This window comes from Brienomyrus brachyistius, unplaced genomic scaffold (genome assembly GCF_023856365.1).
Source record: "Brienomyrus brachyistius isolate T26 unplaced genomic scaffold, BBRACH_0.4 scaffold37, whole genome shotgun sequence".
Lineage (NCBI taxonomy): Eukaryota > Metazoa > Chordata > Actinopteri > Osteoglossiformes > Mormyridae > Brienomyrus > Brienomyrus brachyistius.
In genome coordinates, this window is record NW_026042312.1 from 1127550 (window position 1) to 1151194 (window position 23645).

Below are 23645 nucleotides of genomic sequence, written 5' to 3' on the forward strand. Positions count from 1 at the left end.
CAAAGACACAGTTTGAAAAGTAAATATGTTTTATTGCAAATCTCTTATCTTAACATAGCCTACCTTATCATATGTTAACTTAACCCATCTTATATTTTAACTTAGCCTATCTTATCATATCTTAACTTAACCTATCTCATTATATTTTAACTTAGCCTATCTTATCATATAACTTAACCTATCTTATCTTATTATATTTTTACTTAGCTTATATTAATATATTTCGTCTTAGCCTATCTTATATTTTAACTTAGCATATCTTATCCTATCGTATCTTATATCTACATTAACACTTAAACAGTATCTCCTTCCGCTGGGTCCCGCGGGATCCCAGTCCCAATGCAGGGCTCTAACACGGGTATTCTAAAAAAAAGAAAATAAACATTTTACTTAACTTTACTTAAAGCAGTCATATAAATGCATTATACATACCCAATTAATGCCTTATAAATAATTTATAAAAGTATTAAAAACACGCCTGTAAATACTTATACAAAGGCATAACACATTATAGCTATGTTGATAATGCATTATGAATGCTCTGATCTATATATACACAATAAATATCTTCATAATACATTATATCGGCCATTAATCCATAATAAACATGGCTATAATGTGTTATGCTTTTTTTTCTTCAATATTTATACCCATGTCTATAATATATTTATGGATGCATTACAGTGCATTGTGAAGGTGTCAATAATGCAGTTATATTACTGCTTTAAGTCATTTGTAAACCTGAATTCACAGCTTTATAATTACTGCCTCTTGCTACTTCTTCTGAAGGGCAGGGGACAGCAGAAGAAGCACCACTTCATCTTCTTCTTCTTCTTCTTGTGGCTCTTCTCAGTATCATCTTCAGGAAGATCTTCGGCATTCACATGGAATGATACTTCTTCACTGTAGATCTTCTCGGCAGCATCAGCATCTTCTTTTGTTTTATCTGTCTTCATCACTTCAGTCTCGTCCTCTTCCTCAGGTCCTTCTTCTGGTATAGTCAGTAGCTGTGATCTGTCTTCAGATGCCACCATACACTGAAACCTGACCAGTGTGGTAGCATCAGCATCTTCTGCCTGCTGGAATACCACATCAGCTTCTTCATTTTCCTCAGGTCCATCTTCCTGTAAAGTCTGCAGCCATATTCTGGCTACATATGCCGCCATGCACTGCCAACTGTCCACTGTGGCAGCATCAGTGTCTTCTGCTTCCTGAAGCTCCTCATCTGTTTCTTCATCTTCCTCAAGTTCTTCCTCCTGGATGGGTTCTAGCCAAGTTCTGCCTCCTTGTGACACCACATACTCCACAGCATTCCCTGTACTTTTCCCTTCTCCTCCCTTAACCTCCTCCACATTCACTCCCACCTCACATCCATTCTCCTCACCTGCATTTAGCATATCCATCATACTAATACCAGCCTCTGTCCCCTCCATCACAACCCTGGAGGCCTTCCCCTCAAATGTTCCCCACTCTGGTACCTCCATATATTCCTCACTACTCTGCCCCCTTACCTCACCCTCCCCCCGGCTTGTCCGGTCCTTCCTGACTTTCTTTTTTTTGTTAAGGTAGCAAGTTTTATAAATTTCCCAGTCTTCAGATGAAAGGCCGTAATTACTCTGAAGACTTTGAGATGAAATACTAGTGCTGGCTAGCAGTCCATCCTTTCCCACACTCTCCCCTCCCTTACCCAAATCAGTAGACCCCCCCAATCCCCCCTTAACCCCCCCAGCCTGGACAGTGGGGAGTGTCACTGGTGAGAACTCCTCCACACCTTCTCCCCAGTTGATCACTTCATCCCACAGGTTCCAGGCTTCCCAGTGTTGGGTGTTGGTCCATCGATCAGCTCTCTCAATTCGCTCTCTGGGGAATAAATGAGAGATTAACCAGCACTTAACAGAGATAATAAAATAAATAAAGAGCTGGAAATTCTTCAACCATACAGAAAATACAATTGTTATAATTATTATAATAAATAATTACAGGGTTTACATATATAAAAACGAAAGAATAAAAGAAACAGCGAGCAAGATTGCAAAAAAAATCTACTGTAAAATGCACGATACTGTAAGTGCAATAGCATATTAAACAGTAATGTCACCAAATTATAACTAGAATCAAATACGAAACAACTGTGCTCCACATCAAATGAATACCCAGATGAATACTACCAAGAACTGAGTTAACACTAACCAAGCTAAGAATATTTGAAAGTGTTAATCCTGTGTAACAATGTAAATAGATGTAATGATAAACTTAGAAGCATCTAGCCTACTCCGAAAGTAATGCCCCAATTTTTTTTTACAATTTACCTACCACCCTGTACAGTAGGGGGTCCCAACTTCCGGTCAGTGTTCCGGTACCGTCCGCGCGGAGTATTGCACCGGGCGGCAGACAACCGGGGGTAGAGGAGCCAGCCGTCCCGGGATCGCTCCGTTTTGGAAAGAAAGCTGCCCGTATTGATGTACGGAAATACGCCATTAGCCCCGCATGTCCGTATACACCGTCAATCTCCCGCCGCTCGGCGTGGGAACCCCCAAATTATACCGCCGTCTTACCGATCCGTGACACTTTTCTACGACGGAAACCGATCCGCGGACATCGAAAGGTTGGGAAGCCCTACTAAACTAGCATGTTTGAGATGAATTTACTAACCAAATAGTCTGTCATTATTTAAATATTAGCAACCACAGTAGCAATAAAAACCACTGCACTTTAAATGACGTTAAAAATATGTAATATTAAAAAAATATGTAATGTTTTTTATTGTATTATATACATTTACTATGTCATTATAGTATAAAAGGCTAAATAATCAAAGTAGCACAACATCAGTTGAAGAATTCAAAGACATTTTGGAGAGCTAACAAGCTACTCACCTCTGCGCCATTTTCACTCAGAGTTTGTTGTGCTTCAAACGGTAAAGTTTGTTTACGTTGTTTCTATGGAAACTGCTCTGACTCTCCGCTTGACCGTAATATAAAGGCATGTATGCAGTAATTTTCTGATTGCAGATTTGATCCCTATGCAGTAATTGACCACTGACCTCTTGGACCCTCTGGGCTGCCTTCACCTGCATTGAGGCAGCTGTTACGTTTGCTGTCATTACATTCAGCCCAAAATATCAAAGTACAGGATTTAAGATTTGAATTAGTAACAGGACCGTGGGAAACAAAACATATATGTTATTGATCCCTCGAAGAAAGTTTTCAATTTTCTCCTTCTTTCAGTTCTTAAATAACGTGTCAGTTCTTGCTCTGGTTGGTTGGGATTTACCATTTTAACATTGTAGCAGTTCCTAGGCAATACACAGACAAATTCTTTTTTTTAGGATGGAATTGTTATGCTGTAAACGATTACCTTCACGTTTCAACAAAGGTACTTGCTTTTGATATATAATTTTTTGTACATGTGTACTCTGGTCATACCCCTTGTACATATGGATGGCATGGAAGGACAGTCACTGCTGTCACCTATACTGTCCCTGTCTGCTTTTCTCATTTAAGTGTTGATACGGCAAAAGAAGATGGACCTTTTGTAGACATTTCCAGCCAGAGACTTGGTTCCTATATGAAGAGAATATTTTATTTTAATTCAGGCTAAGAAACTACAGAAAACCAGCTCTGCATGTGATCTCCCCTTTACTGCACAAGGAGGGCACACACATCAACAATTAGCAATGCAGCAAAATACAGATGAACAATTTCTCACAGTTTCAGAATAAATCAGATTTCTCTGTAATTCAGAGATTGTCTAAGACTTCTGCTAGATCATTTTCTGCACTTGAACCTAATTTCAAGATAAATGACACCTGGGTCTATTAAAAGAAGGTGATGCTGCCTGACCCACCAACCAAGGCTGGGAGGAAAGGGAGGAATACTAGTCAAAGGAAGGAAGAAAAGCAGCCCACCCTATCTCATGGTCATGGATACAAAAGTCAGGGAGTGTTACGAAGAAGACACCACACTTAAGACCATTGGTTTTATGCACTGAATTACACCAGATAGAGTTTTTGCATTCTAGCTGTGTTACGTAACATTCCTCAGCCTTCATTTGTTTCCACAGAATGCAGGACATAATTTAGGGTGCCAAACAAGACAGCGGAACTGCAGTATAGCCAATTATTTGTTTCAGTAGTTTTATAACAACTCGAACATAAAATGTTTGTTTTTCTTAGATAAAAGTCCAGTTGAAACAGACTTTATTTTTAAAAGTTAGATTGGATTTAAGAGATGGAACATGTTGCTTGTGTTAATACTGCTTTGATTTTGAGGATGAAGTCTGAAGTGTAGGTGACGTGTAACAGGTTGTTATTTTACTTTTAATTCATAGTTATACAAGATTCTGTTTTCCTTCTGTCTAACCTGATGGGTACAATATCCTTTAAACTTTCCCATGATGCTTTTGTCCTGCATCGCCCCTCCCTCTGTCTTTTCCCCTTTATAAGGGTCCCGACCTCATTTCCTCTTCCCTTTGGTGTATTGCACACGTGGGAAGAGGTGAGGATCTAGTGGCAGGGTCCCCCGAGTTAGTAAATCAATTGTATAATTATGACCCATATATTATATATTATATTTGATTTATTATTCATCATAAGCAGGGGATAGAAAACACGTCTGTACATAAGTATATACATTGTTTTACTTTGTGCAGAGAGAGCGAGAGGGCCAGAGCATATGAATTTTACCCTTTTCCTTATTGTTCCCAACAGTTTCAATAAAATCCAGGAACGACAACGGCGTCTGTAATATCCCTTCCTCCTGCACCCCACACACACCTGATAACACCCCAAAACACAATGCAGAGTATAGGCAGGGCATGACCGGTTACATAGGTACACTAGTGCGGCTTGTAAATATGCCCTTAATTTATGCCTGAATATCCCTCCCATATAGTGGCTGACCACATATCATGTGAAAGACCCGGAGAGAGTGAGTGTATATATATATATATATATATATGTATGATGTGCATGTGAGAGACACCATCGGAAGTCCGGTTCAGTTCCTCAGAGGCACTACTATGGAGGCGCTTACAGTAATAAACTTGCTGACCGCAAAAACTGGCACTATGATGGAAGTTATGCAGAAGTGCAGAGTAGATGGAATAATTTTTGTACCTCAATAAGATTGTATGCCTTTTGCCTGTGTCTCCAGCCAGTGCCGGGGGTGAAACGCGCCTGCAATTATCAGCGGGATAACATTATCATTCTTTTTATTCTGTGGAAAATGAAAGACCGATTTGCTGGCCAGATTTATTTATGAATCATAAACATGTTGTGGGCTATATAAGTAAAGTCAGGGCTCTCAAGTCTTATGCATTGACTGTGAGACACTTGCATTTCAACCAGTTCACATGCTCACGCGCCGCACCTTATGTTTGTCAAGCTGAGAAGTAAGGGTTAGGGTTATAATTATCAATAAATAATGTACTTCCCTGTGAAACAATGATGCTGGATGTTTATTTGCATATCATGATATGGTGCAGCCTTTTAATAGGTTTCTGTTTTTCTGTTAATCCATTCATGGTGTTGAATAAGTCAGCAAGCATAAGTGTAAGGCTAGTGAGTGACTGGTGTTTTCGGGGGAGACTCCCTAGAGCTGGAGAGAAATACCTTAAGGCACGGGATGAAAAATCCCAAATCTTCCAGGAAAAATGTCAGCATTATATGTATTTGCCACACAGAACAGAACAAAAAATTCCTTAGGGAATCACACGCCTACCATAGTCACTATACTACTCAGAACGCCTGGCAGCCACCAAATCAAACATAGGAAAAGGTCCGGATTTATAGCGTTAGAATGTGGTAGAGACTAATATCCATAACGTACCATCCTAGAACACACTGTGTTCTAAAATTTAAGCCCAATTAAAATCTGAATATTAAATGAGGAAAATAATTTGATTTGTTCTTCTATCCCAAGTTGTGGTCTAAAAGCAATAAGACCACCATCCATTATACCTGCTTTGGGGAAAATGCACTCCTGTAGCCACTAGGGGAGCTCTCACCTCTTCTGGGCCCAGCTAAATAATTATGTTACGCATTCTAACAAGCTTTATTATCTGTGTCAATAAGCCCTACTTTTACACTAACACTCCTGCTGAGAGGCTAGTTTGATTACCAGTCTTGCCCTTGTCATTAGGAACACATGAGAATTTGCGCAGTGCTGTTTCACAGTGGATTCTCACTGGTTTTCCCCAAGACTGGTACAATACATTTTATTTAGTTTCATACCACAGGTTATTGCAAGAGGGATCAATTGGTTTACTTTTATACTGGTGCAAGGAAACTATTATTATAATGGTGGGTTATCAAACACAGTAGCTGGCTACCTCAGACATAAGACGCCCATTATGTACCTGTGTGTCACCTATATGGGCTTGGAATCTGTATATCAATTGAAATAATTATTCATAGCCCAGATAGCATCATGTTATTGTTTCAGCGTTGAAGTATAGTTAAATGCATTGAATTATGGTCAGTGATAAATTATCAGCATTGAAACTGAATAGATTTTTGGTCAGATGTTCATCCATCCATCCATTTTCCAAACCGCTTATCCTATTGGGTCGCGGGGGGTCCGGAGCCTATCCCGGAATCAATGGGCACGAGGCAGGGAACAACCCAGGATGGGGGGCCAGCCCATCGCAGGGCACACTCACACACCATTCACTCACACATGCACACCTACGGGCAATTCAGCAACTCCAATTAGCCTCAGCATGTTTTTGGACTGTGGGGGGAAACCGGAGTACCCGGAGGAAACCCCACGACGACACGGGGAGAACATGCAAACTCCGCACACATGTGACCCAGGCGGAGACTCGAACCCGGGTCCCAGAGGTGTGAGGCGACAGTGCTAACCACTGCACCACCATGCCGCCCCGTCAGATGTTCAATATTGAAAAATTAATGGTGGCGAAACCTTGATATAAAGTGACTTTTTCAACATTGAAAATAAGATGCTGAGTTAACATCAATATTATTGAAAATAAAAATGGAAAAATGAATTTATGGGGGGCGGCATGATGGTGCAGTGGTTAGCACTGTTACCTCACACCTCTGAGACCCGGGTTTGAGTCTCTGCCTGGGTCACGTGTGTGGAGTTTGCATGTTCTCCCCATGTCGTCGTGAGGTTTCCTCCGGGTACTCTGGTTTCCCCCCACAGTCCAAAAACATGCTGAGGCTAATTGCAGTTGCTAAATTGCCCGTAGGTGTGTGTGTGAGAGTCACTGGTGTGTGAGTGTGCCCTGCAATGGGCTGGCCCCCCATCCTGGGTTGTTCCCTGCCTCATGCCCATTGCTTCCGGGATAGGCTCCGGACCACCCACGACCCAGTAGGATAAGCGGTTTGGAAAATGGATGGATGGATGGATGTGCACCAAAGCACACACGTTTTTTTTCTGGTGGCTTAAACACATTTTTGTAACTACTGGCTATTTTGCAAAAACTCTGCACACAAATAAAAAAACCACCAAATCAGCAAAATGTTGTAGGTCTCTTGCAAAAGCTAATAAATCTTGCTTAACTCTTCAAACCTTTGGAAAAATTTTATTTTTGTACCAATCAGTTAACACAAACCATCATCTTAATAAGCACACAATGCACTAACTACACACTGATGGTAGGAATGGAAAACACATCTGGCTTTTGCTTTCTCTGTGCACGAGGTATGTCAATTTGAGGTCATACTTTTGTCATAAATAGTTCTGTAAACACAATTCAAGATTCAAATTTCAAGTATGAATGTTTATTCACATGCATCAAAAGAAACATAAGACAACATACAATTTCACTGAGAGAGAGAAAAAAAATCATTCTTGTCGTCTCTTTGCGTCCGGCCACAGAATTTCATCAACATCACATGCAATGCTTTCTAGTCCAAGGCACCGGGGAAACTCTCCTGGAGTGCCTTATCCTGGCCTGACATGATGCCTGGTCAATATCCTCGCATGCCTCCTCCATTGCCTGTAAAAGAGCCATGCGTTGATGGGGATGACGATCATAGACCTTCCAGCACCAGGCAGAGAAGAATTCTTCAATCGGATTCAAGAATGGAGAGTAAGGCGGGAGGTTGAGTACAGTGAAGAGTGGGCGACTGTAAACCAGTTGCGAACTAAAGCAGTCCTATGGAAACTAATATTGTCCCATATGATGACATAACTGGTCTGTGAACATTAGTGAGCATATGATGTAGACTGTCCAGGAATGTAATAATGTGTGCAGTGTTACATGGGCCCAGGGTTGCATGATGGTGAACAGCACCGTTCTGACTTATAGCTGCACACATAGTTATGTTACCACCACGCTGTCCTGGGACATTGGTTATGGCACCGTGTCCAATAATGTTCCTGCCATGCCAACGCGTTCACTGTTTCTTTCAAAAGGGACTCTGTAAATGTGCTTCATCCTGATTCTGTTGCATGCCAGTACACGAGATAATGCAGAGATGCTCACATTGTTCATGTTTTGGGAGATGGTGTCATCCTTTATTATACGCTGCTGTATTTCTCGTAGCCTAATGGAATTATTTGTGATCACCATATTAACTATATGGGTCTCTCGTTCTTCAGTGAACATTCTTCCTCTGCCCCCAGGTTCTGGATGTCTTGCAGGTCTGTAGAGTAACCATTTCAGTTATTACCTGTACAGCATTGTTGTGTTTCTCATTAGAGTATAGTACTATTACAAAACGTACTGTGAAGTAACTGTACTAACCGATTCTCATTACAGTATTGTACCACTACAAAACGTACTGTGAAGTAACTGTACTAACCGATTCTCATTACAGTATGGTACCACTACAAAACGTACTGTGAAGTAACTGTACTAACCGATTCTCATTTGGAACCGTCCTTATGATGCCTGCTACAGCGTAGCGGCTCAGGTCAGGCTGAACCCATTGGCCAGCTTCCCTCAGGGTCATTCCATGGTTGATCACATGATCCACTGTTGTAGCTCTGATGACATCAGTTATTATATTTCTTCTTACCCTTCCTCCTTCCTCTTCACCTCCTCATCCTCTAAATTCACCTCCTAGTCTTCATCCTTTTCCTCGCCCTTCTCTAATTCTCACTCTTCTCAGTCTTCCTTCTCCCTCCATTGTTCTCCACACTGAAAGCTTACTGTACCTGTGGCTTATTTATAGCTCTCATGCTGATTGCAAAGTGAACTAATTATCTAAAACCGTTTTCACATGTGCCAGTGTGGCCAGACAGTTGGCAAAATAGTGTAAACAATAGCCATAAATGTGTATAGTTTTACTAGGAATGTGTTGATCATTTGGAAATTGTGTGTAAAACAGTGAGTTGTGTTTACAGTTCCACAAAAAGAGTGCTGTGCAGTGGATTGTATTTACACATTTGCAAATTGTGTGTTACAAAAGTGCAAACTGAGTGCAAAACAGTGAGTAATTTTGCTATAACTATTAATAGTTTTATAAGAATCATTTTTAGTGTTTAAGTATTCAGAAAAACTGTAAAAAAATTAAACAGGGGTGACTGTCCATTAAGCTAATCTGCAATCCTATTACACATAGACACATAGCATGACACAGTACTGTTTTTGACTTTTTCTTTTAATCCACCGCGATTGTGATGAATGGGGCAAGAGAACAAAAACCACAGAAATGGCTCTTTGCATGCTAGCCAGTGACTACGCGAGATGGTATAGTCTCTGGTTTTACTAGAGAAGGCTTGGAGGAAAATGCTGTGGAAAACTGATTATTTTGTGTCTTCTCTATGCCTGGGCTCTCTAGGAAAAGCATAGAGACCATATGTACCTCTACAATTGTGGAGATTTCTGTGGGGTGCACATATATAGTATATATCAAATTTATATTATATAGATTATATCTAAGCATCATTCATACTCAAGTGAGAAGACAATTATAAATTCATGTTATGAAAAGGTTTCTGTGTCGGAAAGGTACAGAAAGAGCCTAACGCAGGTTTACAGGAAACAAAGGTGTGGTGTAGAACACAAGGACATGGACAGAGAAAGGCAATGGCACAACCCCTCAATATGATCAATTCATCTACTCTGTGTCTTCCTCCCAGCTGTCAAAGTAATTTTCAGCAAATGATGTACTTGACACTTACATTATTTACGTGTCAAGCCGTTCGGACGTTTTAACACGTCTTAAAACTACGTGTTAACGCGGCCAATCTGAACGTCTTAACATGTTTAAAATTGGGTGCTACCACTTTATCGGTTTTATGGGGAAGCCTTGCAGACAGTCATTGCAAGAAGAGAAAAATGTTCCTCGGTCACTAGATAATGACCTCAGGTGGCTGATTGACTGTCAGTGCCTGATCTGTTCCATGTTTTTACAGTTTTTTATTAGATTTGTTTAAAATACGTGGGAAAAAAATTAACAATGCAGTCACAGAATAATTATTTTGCATTTTAAAATAGTTTAATACTGCAGCACAGGAACAATATATGCAAAAGTATGGCAAGGCGTTTTAACATTTAATCGCTAGACTGGATATGTATTGCAGATATCTCTAATTCAATTCTTCCTAGTCAAAGAGAGCATTTCAGATATCCACAATGACATTCTTCCTATCCACAATTGTCATTTCAGATATCTAGAATGGCTATGCGACGTACATCCGGTAAAATATAAGGCAGCTAAATTATTGATGCCATTCATACTGTTGCTATGACCGTTCACTATAAACTCCTTATTACAAATAAATGAATAACTACATACGTTTCTTTGCTGAATATATAGTTTTTGCTGTTAATGCAGAACAGAAAGTGATCAAAATGATAAGTTTAGCTCATCTGCACTGTTCACCACAAAGACACCAGTGCAATTAAATCAATATTAGCCAGATTTACCATTTTTGCTCCAGTTTCATTAAATGTTAAAACTGCCAGTTATACTTTGTAAAGATTTAAAGATAACTGTTCTGCCAGTTTAAATAAACCTGTGATTCACCCCTCCAACAAATGGACTGTGCCGAAAACAACATCACAGTCACGTTTGACACGTAATACATACGTTGCCTATACGTAATAACAACGTAGGACTCACATGGCTGAACGTAGAGACCACATGACTACAACGTACAGGGCATGTACTGCATACGTATAGCCCTTACGTCAAAAGGGGTGTGTACGTTTATGCCAACCAATAGCATAGATGCATTAAAGGTACAAACGTCTTAAGAGGTTCAAATTGGCCGCATTAACATGCAGTTTTAAGACGTGTTAAGATGTCCGAATGGCTTAACACGTAAGTAATATACGTGTTAAGACATAATTTGTTTGACGTGTTGACATGGGCGTCAAAGTAGATGTTAAGTCCCAAATGGCCTTCCATAATAAAGTGATCTTTCAAAATAAAATCACAATCAAATTCTTCACCCTTTGGTTATTATTCTGTGTGCCTTCTCTTATATGTAATGAAATAGACCAGGGTGACAAAATAAGTATTATATACAATGTTGTCATGGAAATAAATCAATACTTATGTTTAATCAATTAGCCTATGATTACGGTTCAAAAGAAAATTGCGAAGAGCCATTTTCCTTTGAGTCCCAATAATTTAAATAAAACCACATATTTGTTGATAGTGATGTATTTGTGATTTTTTTCTATAGATCATCTGCAGTATATGGAGTCCCTTAGATGTCAGGGTGAGAAAATATATTTTTAATTGTTTTGTGTTTCCTCTCAATAGTTTTGCGTTCCCTCACAATACTTGTCCTAATAATAATAACTGTACTCTGTCCATTTAAAGTACAAAAGTTAGAATTAATGGATTAATAAGTATAAACCAAAATAATACAGACATGTCCAGTTACGTGTACTTTACTGTTTACAGTAACTCGCAGTCATTGGACACAGTGCAATTATTATTATCATCATTATTTGTTATTATTATTATTATCCATCCATTTTCCAAACCACTTATCCTACTGGGTCGCGGGGGGGTCCGGAGCCTATCCCGGAAGCAATGGGCACGAGGCAGGGAACTACCCAGGATGTGGGGCCAGCCCGTCGCAGGGCACACTCACACACCATTCACTCTTACACATGCACACCTATGGGCAATTTAGCAAGTCCAATTAGCCTCAGCATATTTTTGGACTGTGGGGGCAAACCGGAGTACCCGGAGGAAACCCCACGACAACATGGGGAGAACATGCAAACTCCACACACATGTGACCCAGGCGGAGATTCGAACCCAGGTCCCAGAGGTGTGAGGCAACAGTGCTAACCACTGCAGGACCATGCCTCCTGTTGTATGAGTAATATAATGTAAAAATTAAATTCTATTTTATGTCCTTCATAAAGTACAAAAGGCAAGCATATCACACAGGTAAAACACCCACATTTAAAAAATGTTTTCATGAAAGTCTGTAATCCTGAAGAGGAAGTGTGACAATCGTGAGTTTTTGGGCAACCACAGAAAAGCAGAAAAGTAAGTAGAGACAGTGAGATAATTAGTGCCAGTCAGATGATAGACGTATACAGTATGTGAGTCAAAGATTCTTCATATATTAATCATTCCCATTCAGGTAACAAATCCTTAGAAATCCATTCCTGAGCATCATGCCAAGAAGCACCACTTGTTTACTGATAACTGCTTTCATGTAAACTCTGCTGTGCTGAGAGTAAAGATGAAGAGGGAGAGACAGCAAGAGGCTGCTGACGGCAGAGAATGCAGGCGACATGGAGGGGAGTGAGAAAAGGAGCAAATATTGATGGTTAAGAGTGAATAATGACGTCACAGCAGCCTGATCCTGATGTTAGTTTAATATGCTTCTTAGTTTGGCCTGTGGTGTGTATTTCAGATACAGCATTTAATCAGGGAGACTGAGTGTGAGTCAATGACAGAGAGAGAGAGAGAGAGCAGACAGGCAGGTGAAGATGAAGGTGTATTAGGGAGGAGGGGGGGAAAGAGCTTGGACCATCACCAAATCAGCCAAATGTAAATGTCACGTCTATCAAACAGGAGACCCTGCTTTCAGGAGAAATGGTTTAAAGATCACACTGGGCTCCATTACAGCCCCCCCTCGTCTTAAGGGGGGTTCTTTGTTTCTACTGTGCAAAATAATTTGTAACACAAATGTCTAAACTGGCATGAAAGACAGATTCAGCTCTTGTGAAGACTGGCATGCGAAACTGGAAAAGGCACTGGGGAAATTCAGTGCACATAAAGACAGGCAGTGCCACAGATTAGCACTGATGACATGGATTCAGAAGATCAATCCTGTTAATATTCAACCTTCAGATGAGCTGGAAAGAGCAGCAGCAAGTGAGGAAAAATCTTCTGGAGTTAAGTACTTGGCACGGCAAGGCCTGGCTTTTCGAGGTGTTGGTAAGGAGAGTGGGAATTTCAAGCAGCTTCTAATGCAAACAGCAGAGGGCGATGCAGAGCTGACCATGTGGCTGAAAGGCCACTTTGATTTCACCAGTGCTGTTTAACTGTAACACCTGTTCCTGGGTTGCCCTCAGTCCTTGTTATTGGTTATGATTCTCACTGTCCTGCATTGTGTCTTGTTAGCTGTGTATTTAAGTGCCTGTTCTGCTTCTGTTGTTTCATGGTTCATTATAGCTGTATGTTGTATGTATGTATGTATGTATATAGTTCTCCAGTTGTGTTTATTCCATCATTTAGTTCATTCCTGGTCATTTGCTGTTTATTTTGGATCCATCCTGATCCTTTTGGTTTTGATGTGTGAGTTGTAATAAACCCTATTTTTCCATCCGTGTCATGTACTGCCGCAACCAGAAGAGGGCAGAAGATATGGCACAAAAACAAAGGAAGAAGCCTAACTTTAAAAAGAACAAAAAACATCAAGACTCATCCAGCATGGGGTGGTGGGTTAACGAATAACACAAACAATCAAAGAATAAGCAAACAAATGAGAGAAAAGATGCAGAGATGACTGAGATGCAGAGATGACTGAGAAGCAGGGGATGACTGGAGAAGAGACGACAGGACCAGAAGACAGGAGGGATACAGGGAGAGCGGAGAAGAGAGTATAACTGAAGAATGGGAGAAGAGGAGAGACTACAGAGAACATAAATGACTGGAGGGGAGGGAATATAGGAGCAACAGAGAGAAGGAGGAAGGGCTGTGGAGGAGAAGACAGGATAAGAGGGGAAAATGTGAGCAGAGAAGGACAAACACCCCCACTGCCCACCAAAGTGCACTTGTAAGTAAACCACAATTTTAGCCTTGGGCTCAATATATGGACTTGTCTCTGTGTAGCGATGCATAGAATCCTTGACACTGGTTATGACTGTACTGTATTAGTCCTAAACCTGCCATTATAGTGTAAGAAGAAAAGATTTTTTTTTAATAAATCATTTTAAAAAAAGGTAGAGCGATGTAGCCCCCGGAGAAGTCCCCCCCCCCCCCCCCCCCCCAAAAGCCCTGTTTATTCCATTCTAGCTACCAGATGAAACTCACAAATTACCCCAACGCCACCTAACTTCTCTTCCACATGATGCACCTTATTTACCCTTTGAATCTTGTCCATTATTGAGCGTTTTTCTATCCATTTGATTATAAGTTTATTACACTGTATGTACATTAGTCAGCCATTTTCCGGACAGTCTGGGCTACTCAGATATGTCATAATTCGATTTGTAAATGCTGACAGTCTTGATATTATCCTTCTTATCAGGAAAAACTACTTCTGCATATAGATATTTCTCAATTTTTAGTCTCATCTAATATAAAAATTGGCAGGTAGTACAAATATAATCTTATAAATGCTGAGATTAGAGTATCTGCGATGCAGGAATGCAGGGGTTTCATTGGGGCCCTTTCTATGGCTTAGTACTGTGAAGGAGTACATGGTTAGTGCCAGGCGCAAATGAATATCTTTGATTTTGCATCCATTTGGTAACTTGTTGAAGTTGTCTGATAGTCAGTAATACATGGTTTAATTAATATGATTCTTTATTTACTACTTTATAACATCTGAAAGAAACTGAAATAGGAAAGCTTATTTTAATTTATGGTCCACTGGATAAACACAGACATTACAGACGGTTTTAGAGTCTAATGCTGAATGTTGTTTGCTATGATTTTTCTGCCTGCATATGCTGTGATTGGTGCAGTGAAATTTGAGAATGTGTTTATGGTCAGTATCATAGCCTCAGACAACAAACCAACGCTGTAGCGTGTCACTGTGTTTACATGTGAGAGGGGTTCCAGTTACATAAGGGACTCGTTCTAATTGTTTTGACGGAGCTCGACAAACCTAAAAAAATAAATGCTGGTGTTATCAAAAACTATGTCATATAGCTATATTCCAGATTTATTACAGCCAAACACATCTCGGAGCTCCGAGGAACCTCCTTCTCCTTATATTTCCCTCTATCCCACTCTTCTCATCCCTCCATCCCTCAAATACTGTGTAATGATGATATCTGTGCATGTGGAGGGTGAGGGATGGGCGTGGAAGGTAATACTTAATTAAGTGGCTACACCTGGGTTGTGAGGGATCTGGGGTTAATAGAGGGAGTGGGAGGCGCGTTAGGGAGATTTGGTCAGGTAGGCACCGTACGGGTGGGGTCCGGGAGGGAGGTGCCGCTCGCATGCCGTTTAGGGCTGCCGGCGGTGAAGCCAGAGAGTGGGCGGTAGGGACAGTTCCCGGTGCGGTAGGGCGAGGACAGTCAGGACAGTGGGGGTAGGAGGCTATGACCACTGCTTAGACGGGGTGGTTGATAGACGGGAGTAGCGGCACCCTCATAGGGACGGATTGGCGGTGGGGGGGTGGGATTCCCTTTCCGTGGGACGTTCTAGGTGACGGACCGGTGTGATTGTTCCTTCCCCGGGGGAGGGTCCTGATCCCTGGGGGGGAGGGGGTGTTCTGTTTTAACTATGTCTTTATTGTATGTGTGTTACGTGTGGTTTAAATGCGCAGTGTAACCGCTTAGGGTCGGGACAGGACTATATACAGTAGGCGGTTCTGGTCCCGTAACACTTGCCTGTGCCCGAAGTGTGGGGATTACTGTGCATTGCAGTGCTATTGGTGTGCCGTGCCCTAATGGGGATGTTGTGTGGTGCGGGATTTACTGTGTGGTAGCGTGGGTTAACACACGCTTAAAAAGGGGTGGTGTGCTACGGGGAGAAAGCGGGACCGAACCCTTTGTGAATCCAGATCCGACCCAACGGGTCGCTGCATGAATTGTACTGAATAAAAGTATCTTTGTACTTTTAGCTGCAGTCTGGTGGTGATCTGTTCTCCTTTCACAGCCTCTGACGCTAGTTTAGGTTAGTTGCACTGGTGGCAGCGGTGGGATCATTTCTTTCCTTTGTGGTTTTCCCGTTTAGAAATCTAGAATTAGCTTTAACATGTCGGAGGCCGAGGATAGTGTACAATCTCCTAATTATGAGGGCGCTGATTGTCCTGTTACGTCTAGAGAGTGTTTTCTCAATCTCCCGGTGGCCCCGCCTGCTCACCCAATATTTATACCGGAAACTTTTAATGGTGTGGGGCGTGAGTGGTCTGACTGGTCGGAACTATTTGATCTGGCGGCTGAGGTAAACAGGTGAGATGATTCTCTGAAAATTAAGTTTATGTCTTTGCTATTGTGTGGCCGTGCTAGGGAGATGCTAACTACATCAAAAACCATCCATCCATCCATCCATCCATTTCCCAAACCGCTTATCCTATTGGGTCGCGGGGGGTCCGGAGCCTATCCCGGAATCAATGGGCACGAGGCAGGGAACAACCCAGGATGGGGGGCCAGCCCATCGCAGGGCACACTCACACACCATTCACTCACACATGCACACCTACGGGCAATTCAGCAACTCCAATTAGCCTCAGCATGTTTTTGGACTGTGGGGGGAAACCGGAGTACCCGGAGGAAACCCCACGACGACACGGGGAGAACATGCAAACTCCGCACACATGTGACCCAGGCGGAGACTCGAACCCGGGTCCCAGAGGTGTGAGGCGACAGTGCTAACCACTGCACCACCATGCCACCCCACATCAAAAACCAAATGAATTAAAAAACGCGGAAAATAATGTTGAAATGAAAATATATTTTTTGACAGCGATCGACGACCTGTAATATTTTTGACGATGTCGCTGCTATATCGCTATTTGTAAAAAAAGGAAAAAAATAGTTACTGGAAAAGCTACAGCGTTTTAAAAGTATTTGCTCTACCGATAAGCTACTGAAAGAAGTAAAGTTAGTAGCGTCGATTATTTTAGTTAGCTACTCCACAACACTGGACATAAAAATAACTGAACAATGTTAACATTTTCGTAATTTAAGCCCTCTCAACAGAAGCACTTTAATGAGAATATTTGAAAAATTAACTGATAACATATCAGTTATCTATATTTTTTTAATTTACTTTGAAAACAGACTCAAATTAAGCCTATACGAAAAATTCAGAAGCCTATACAGTCTCAAATGAAGCCTGTTGCGTTTTTATACAATCGGTCTGGGATTCCGCTTAACGTCACGCCCGAAGCTCACACTTTGATTGCAAACGGGAAGAAACATAACTATTGTCACGTACATCGGCGGATGTCATCAATTAAGCCTGCATACTGGAGACTACAAAGGGACAGCACACGCAACTGGGGTTGCGAAGTATTGCCAATGTTTCATTTCTATATCGAGCGCTTGCTTGTCCAGTGTCATTCCCTCGTTCCTTACCTTGCCTGCCTTCCTTTCCTAGAGCAGCCCTCGTCCCTGAACCTCCCGTCCTGCCTTCCCTGCCAGCCCCAGGATCTCTCGTCTCCCCTTCCCTTCGTCTCCGTGTCCTGTGCCTGCCTGTTGGACTGGATCTCCCCGGCTACCGAATCTACCTTCTGTCCCCGACCATTCTTCTTGCCTGTCCCATTGAAAGCCTGTTACCTGCTCGATCTAATAAAGATCGCGCTGTTCCGCATTCCTGGGTCCGCGTTTCCCTGCCGAGGGTGTCCTAACAATTATGTCTCCAGTAATAATTTTCTGCTAATAGCATTAATTCTCTTATTTCGGTATCGGTGTACTGCATGTACATGTTATCACCATCAAAGAAAAAAACGCGTTATGACTTATCAGTCATTATTATTGTTTTTGTCGTTTATTTAATCGTGTAGCAATACTGCCACTTGTCATATTATTAATTGCGTATTTATATAATATTAACCAATGACCAATCTCTGTATCTTACTAGCATCTTTTGCGCATTTGTCTTTGTATCAGCCGTAGCGGTCTGCAGGGGGAATCGCAGAAGCTGGAGTTTCTTAGAGCGCTGCATGGGTTTGGACAAACATTAGGTATTGGTAATATTACTGGACAAAAATATATCGTTATTGGTGTCCACCAAAGTTTCCAGCACTAGCTACAAGAAATGAGATTGAATGCATTTGCTCGTTTTTACTTGTATTTATTTTTTAAAAAGTTTCTTACATTATATCCGTGCTTTTTAAAGGTTATATCTCAATTTTTCAAAAGTAAACACAAAAAGGATGACACTTAATGCCCCCTCCCTGCCCCCACCCTATTTAGAACGTTAGCGTTCCATTACGTAAAAAATGCAGTACTACGTCATGATGCACCGCTTATAAATAATCTGTTTGATAAGGGAGAAGCAAACACAAACGATTCGTGAGTGCATCGTACGTGTTGTAAGAGCAAGTGAAGCTGAAAGACATTGACAGTGAAGGTAAGGCCTCCCCTTCAAAATGTATACTTCACTTAGATCAAAGGTCTTAAACTAAAAAAAAAACGCTGTGATATGCTAAACTACCGACCGCAAAACGTGCAGACTGGCGGGTGTCAATTGCGCTGGAATGACATTACATGGTTTTAATTTTTCTCTGATATCGGCCGGCCATATACAGTAATTTGTTTGAGACCCCTGAATTTAAATAATAATTATTTTTTATAACGATGGTGGCCTATATAATGTGCCGATTTACTTGTGAAGTTGTTCAGCTGGTTGACATGGCATTGATTACTGCTTTTTAAGAAAGTGCATGTAGTCTCACACTGCAGAAGTCCATTGCTCAGTTGTCAGCATGCTCAGCGTGTCGCCTGTGATGTGTCCTGCACAGCAGCAGGCTACATTGCGTTTAATGGACTAATACTTCTTCAACCCATTAAATGATTCCTTTCTCTCTCCCTGCCAGTGATGGCACCCTCTATTAATCTCTTCACCTTCCTCGTCCTGTCCCTGGTGGGGGGCAGCTCTTCATGGGACGAAGCTTCGCCTTGCGGATCCGGCTCCATCCTGACAAGGCCCTACACGGCCTTGTGTGAGCTGGATGCGGTGTGGGGCTTGGTGGTGGTGGTGGCGGCAGCGGCGGCGGCCCTCGCCTCGCTGATCCTGCTCCTGGTGGTACTGTGTCGCCTGCGGAAGATCACAGAGGCTGAGGAGCGCAGCGGGGTGGCGCCGCTACTCCTGCTGCTCGCTGCCATATTTGGGCTTTGTGGCCTCAGCCTGGGATACATCGCTGAGCAGCAAGAGAGCCTCTGCTTCGCCCGGCGTGTCCTGAGGGGGGTGTTGCTTGCTATCTGCAACACATGCCTCGTGTTTCATGGTCTGCGACTGCGCCGGTTGGGACAAGGTGCTCATAGCCCCAGCACAGGTCAACTGATGGGGCTGGCGGTGGCCTTGGCCGTGTTGGATCCGGAGTGGATCCTTCTAGCCACGATGTCCACATGCCAGCCAGCCTGTGAATACCAGCCGCTGGACTTTGCGCTGGTCACCACTTATGTGCTGGTCCTGCTCCTGGCAGCACTGGTGGGGGCGGCCTGCAGTCTGTGGAGGCAGCAGCCACGGTGGAGGTGCAGGACCGCGTGGCTGCTTATCACCTGCCTGGCCTCAGTCCTGCTGTGGGTGGCCTGGATCACCTTCTGCCTGTATGGCAACGCGGCGCTTGGCCTGTCCCCAACATGGGACAACCGGGTACAGGCAGTGGTGCTGCTGGCACAGGCATGGCTGCTCATACTGCTGCACGCTGCTCCTGAGGTCCACGCCACCTTACGGCCCCCGTCCCGCATGAGAGAGGCCAATTTAGAGGAGGGCCTTTCTCACCTGTAGTTTGGAGCAAACCGGGACTTCGTGTTCAGTGACAACAACTCAGGTATGGTACTTTGTTTTCGCTTCTTTGACCTACTCTGTGACTCTGTGTGTACTTGAGAGAGAGCATAGCCCTCGCTCTTTCCTCACATGGAGCCCCTACTGGAAGTCTGTGGAACAGCAGCATATAAACAAGGTCTATGGACCTTTCCCTGTAACTCAGATCTCACTTGAGCAGAGCTTAGGTACCATGGCTGCATGTGCCACCCCCCCCCCCCCCCAACAATCCCAAAAAAAAAATGTGAAGTATGACTACTGCACTGCTGAAGGATGTTTACATGATCAATATCTGTCTCTCTCCTGCAGGTGTCCTCCCCAGCCCCCAGGAAACATTACATTTTAAATAAATAATATATATATCATCATCTCTGGAAGTGGTGTGTTTTTTTAGGGTTAAGAAGTTGAGAAACATTCAATGGTCATCATCATACCATATATCAGTAGCCCAGCCACTGGTCAGTTCCTTCACTCTACTGTTACAGACTTTCATGAAAACATTTTTTAAATGTGGGTGTTTTACCTGTGTGATATGCTTCCCTTATGTACTGGACATAAAATAGAATTTAATTTTTACATTATATTACTCATACAACAGGCGACATGGTGGTGCAGTGGTTAGCACTGTTGCCTCACACCTCTGGGACCCGGGTTCGAGTCTCCGCCTGGGTCACATGTGTGTGGAGTTTGCATGTTCTCCCCATGTCGTCGTGGGGTTTCCTCCGGGTACTCCGGTTTCCCCCCACAGCCCAAAAACATGCTGAGGCTAATTGGAGTTGGTAAATTGTCCGACTGGTATGTGAATGTGCCCTGCGATGGGCTGGTCCCACATCCTGGGTTGTTCCTTGCCTCGTGCCCATTGCTTCCGGGATAGGCTCCGGACCCCCCCCGACCCAGTAGGATAAGCGGTTTGGAAAATGGATGGATGGATGGATGGATTACTCATACAAACACACACATCTGTAGGTTCTCAACTCTAGGTTTATATCAAACACATTAAAGCCAAACAAATGCAAAAAGTCCATGTATCGTTTGTCCTTGGGTTTTCCAGTCCAAAACGAAATCAGGAAAACTAAACAACAGCAGCGTTTTTTGGTTTTTCTGTTAGAAGGGGAAAAAGCGAAAAGCAGAAAACAAAAAATCAGGCTTCATATTTTATCCTAAAATGTAGAAAATATTACAAAAATACACCATTCTAAGGGTGGGTGTTTCCAAGCTTATGACTGGGACTGTTAATGTTGTAAAATTAAGATAAAGTTCACATTAGGCTGTATCTTACATCTCTGGTATCTGTTAGATCTGAATTTACTCATAGAAAAGAAACAAAAAAAGGTGATTTTACGGTTTTCCCATTTGGTTTTAAAACAGAAAAACAACAAATTTATTTTTGTATGACGCGTTATCCCAACAATACATTGTCTCAAAGCGCTTTACAGCATCCCCACCCAAAGCCCCCAGTGAGTAAGACATAGGTGACAGTGGCAAGGAAAAACTCTCTAGAAGGAAGAAACCTTGGGAGGGACCAGACTCAAAGGGGGAGCCCAACCTCCAGGGGCCGGTAGGGAGAGTCGAATAGAAGAGATGGCTAAGTGCCAAGTCACATTGTCCAAATCATAGGATTTGAGGCACAACCGGGGAGCAGGGAGGTGATGACAAGCCCGTGCCGACTCTCCTTCCAATCGCCAGGCAACCAGAAGTAATTAGGCAGCGGGTCATACATGGAAGATGGCACAGGCAGAACGCGAGCTGGATGCAAGGACGTCATGGGTACATGTCACATGTAGCAGGGTGTGCTGAAAATCTTGATAGATTGAGGTCTCCAGGCAGCACACCCCAGGAGGAGTTGGGGAAATAAAATGTGCAATTAGTCAAAGTATAGGGGAGACTATAGGCAGTGCTAACAGTTAGGTGAGTGCAATATGAAGTGCAAAGTGCAAGCTCCGGCAGATATGGCAATGGCAGCATAAGTAGGAGGGAGAGGCAAGTGGGAATGCAGGCATGGGGAGTCCCTGAAATGTCAGCACTCCAGTTCCACAAGGGATGGTGAAGCTAGAGTGACAGACTGACAGTTCAGTTTATCTAAAGCCAATGGCATCGAACGCCACCCAGCTCTACACCTCACACTGTAGGTCAGACTGGTGGCAGCGGTGGGATCATTTCTTTCCTTTGTGGTTTTTCCGTTTAGAAACCTAGAATTAGCTTTAACATGTCGGAGGTGGAGGATAGTGTACAATCTCCTAATTATGAGGGCGCTGATTGTCCTGTTATACGTGTAGAGAGTGTTTTCTCAATCTCCCGGTGGCCCCCCCTGCTCACCCAATATTTATACCGGAAACTTTTAATGGTGTGGGGCGTGAGTGGTCTGACTGGTCGGAATAATTTTATTCGCCTGAGGTAAACAGGTGGGATGAGTCTCTGAAAATTAAGTTTAAGTCTTTGCTGGTGTCTGGCCGTGCTAGAGAGATGTATAGTGGGATGCCGAGTGAGGCTAAAACTAATTATGGGTTGTTAAAAGCGGCTATTGCAAGGTGTTTTGAACCTGGTGATAGTAGTGATTGGAATAGAGCTAGTTTTACCGCCCGTCGCCGCCTGCATAGCGAGACGGCAAGGGAATTTGGTAACGCCTTACGGAGATTAGCCGCTAGGGCTTATCCCACGGCTGATCATCGGATTTGTGATCTGTTGGCAAGAGACCAGTTTATTACGCATTTTGCTACCGGTGATTTTCGGGTTAGCCTGTGTAGTGCCAAGCCTAATACGCTGGAAGATGTCATTGAACTTGCTTCTGAAATGGAGTTGCTGAGAAGTTTGGAGCAGACTTCTTTGCCACCTGACGTTAAAGTGAGGGGAGTGGTGGAGCATAAATTAGAAAGGGATGAACAAATGGAGGTGTTGTTGGGGGTGGTAGAGGAGTTAAGGCAGGAGGTAAAATCGCTTCGTACCACGGTGTCTAAGATGCAAGAGGGGATGAAAAGCTTTCTAAGTAAATATGGGGTGGTGTTGGATTTTGGTAGGAAGGAGTGTCGGGTTATGGGTCAATTATTACCTCTCCTTGTGCCAGCAGATGTGGACAAGCCTCGGGTCGTCATGGTTCCAGAAGATACTGTAATCCCCCCCCCCCTCGAAGTGAGGCAATCATTGCTGGTAAGGTGGAGAATACAGGTGGGGCTGCTTTTGAGGGTATGTTGGAGCCTTTGGATTCGGCATCTAGCCAGTGTAATATAATGATGGGGGGATGAGGGTAGGTACCTTGCATACGGGTATTGAGGTGAGTCGGAAAGCAGAGAATGTAGACCTGGGTGAGGATGAGGAGGATTCTGTTGTGCCCTGGACAGTCGATAGGCTTGTAACATATTTTGATTGCACCAGAAGGGGTTTGCCTCATCCGATATGACTGGTATTTATACCGTGTTGCAGAAGAATTTGTCTGTATTTAGTGCCGGAGAGGGAGATTTGGGGAGAACTCGCCTGATGTTGTATAACATTGATACTGGTGAGGCGAAGCCGGTAAAGTTGCCTCCCCGCCGTGTCCCCCTCCATTTGCAGGAGGAAGTATCTGGTCACTTAAAGCAGATGCTGG

The 23645-nt window shown here is 43.0% G+C and overlaps 1 long non-coding RNA gene across 1 annotated transcript; it reads left to right on the forward strand.

The window, feature by feature from the left end:
• The first annotated feature begins 19803 nt into the window (after nucleotides 1-19803).
• LOC125722257 (uncharacterized) lies at nucleotides 19804-20433 on the forward strand. The gene is made up of 2 exons (XR_007386238.1): nucleotides 19804-20072; nucleotides 20375-20433. It is a non-coding gene; the product is annotated as an uncharacterized LOC125722257 (long non-coding RNA).
• Nucleotides 20434-23645: the final 3212 nt, after the last annotated feature.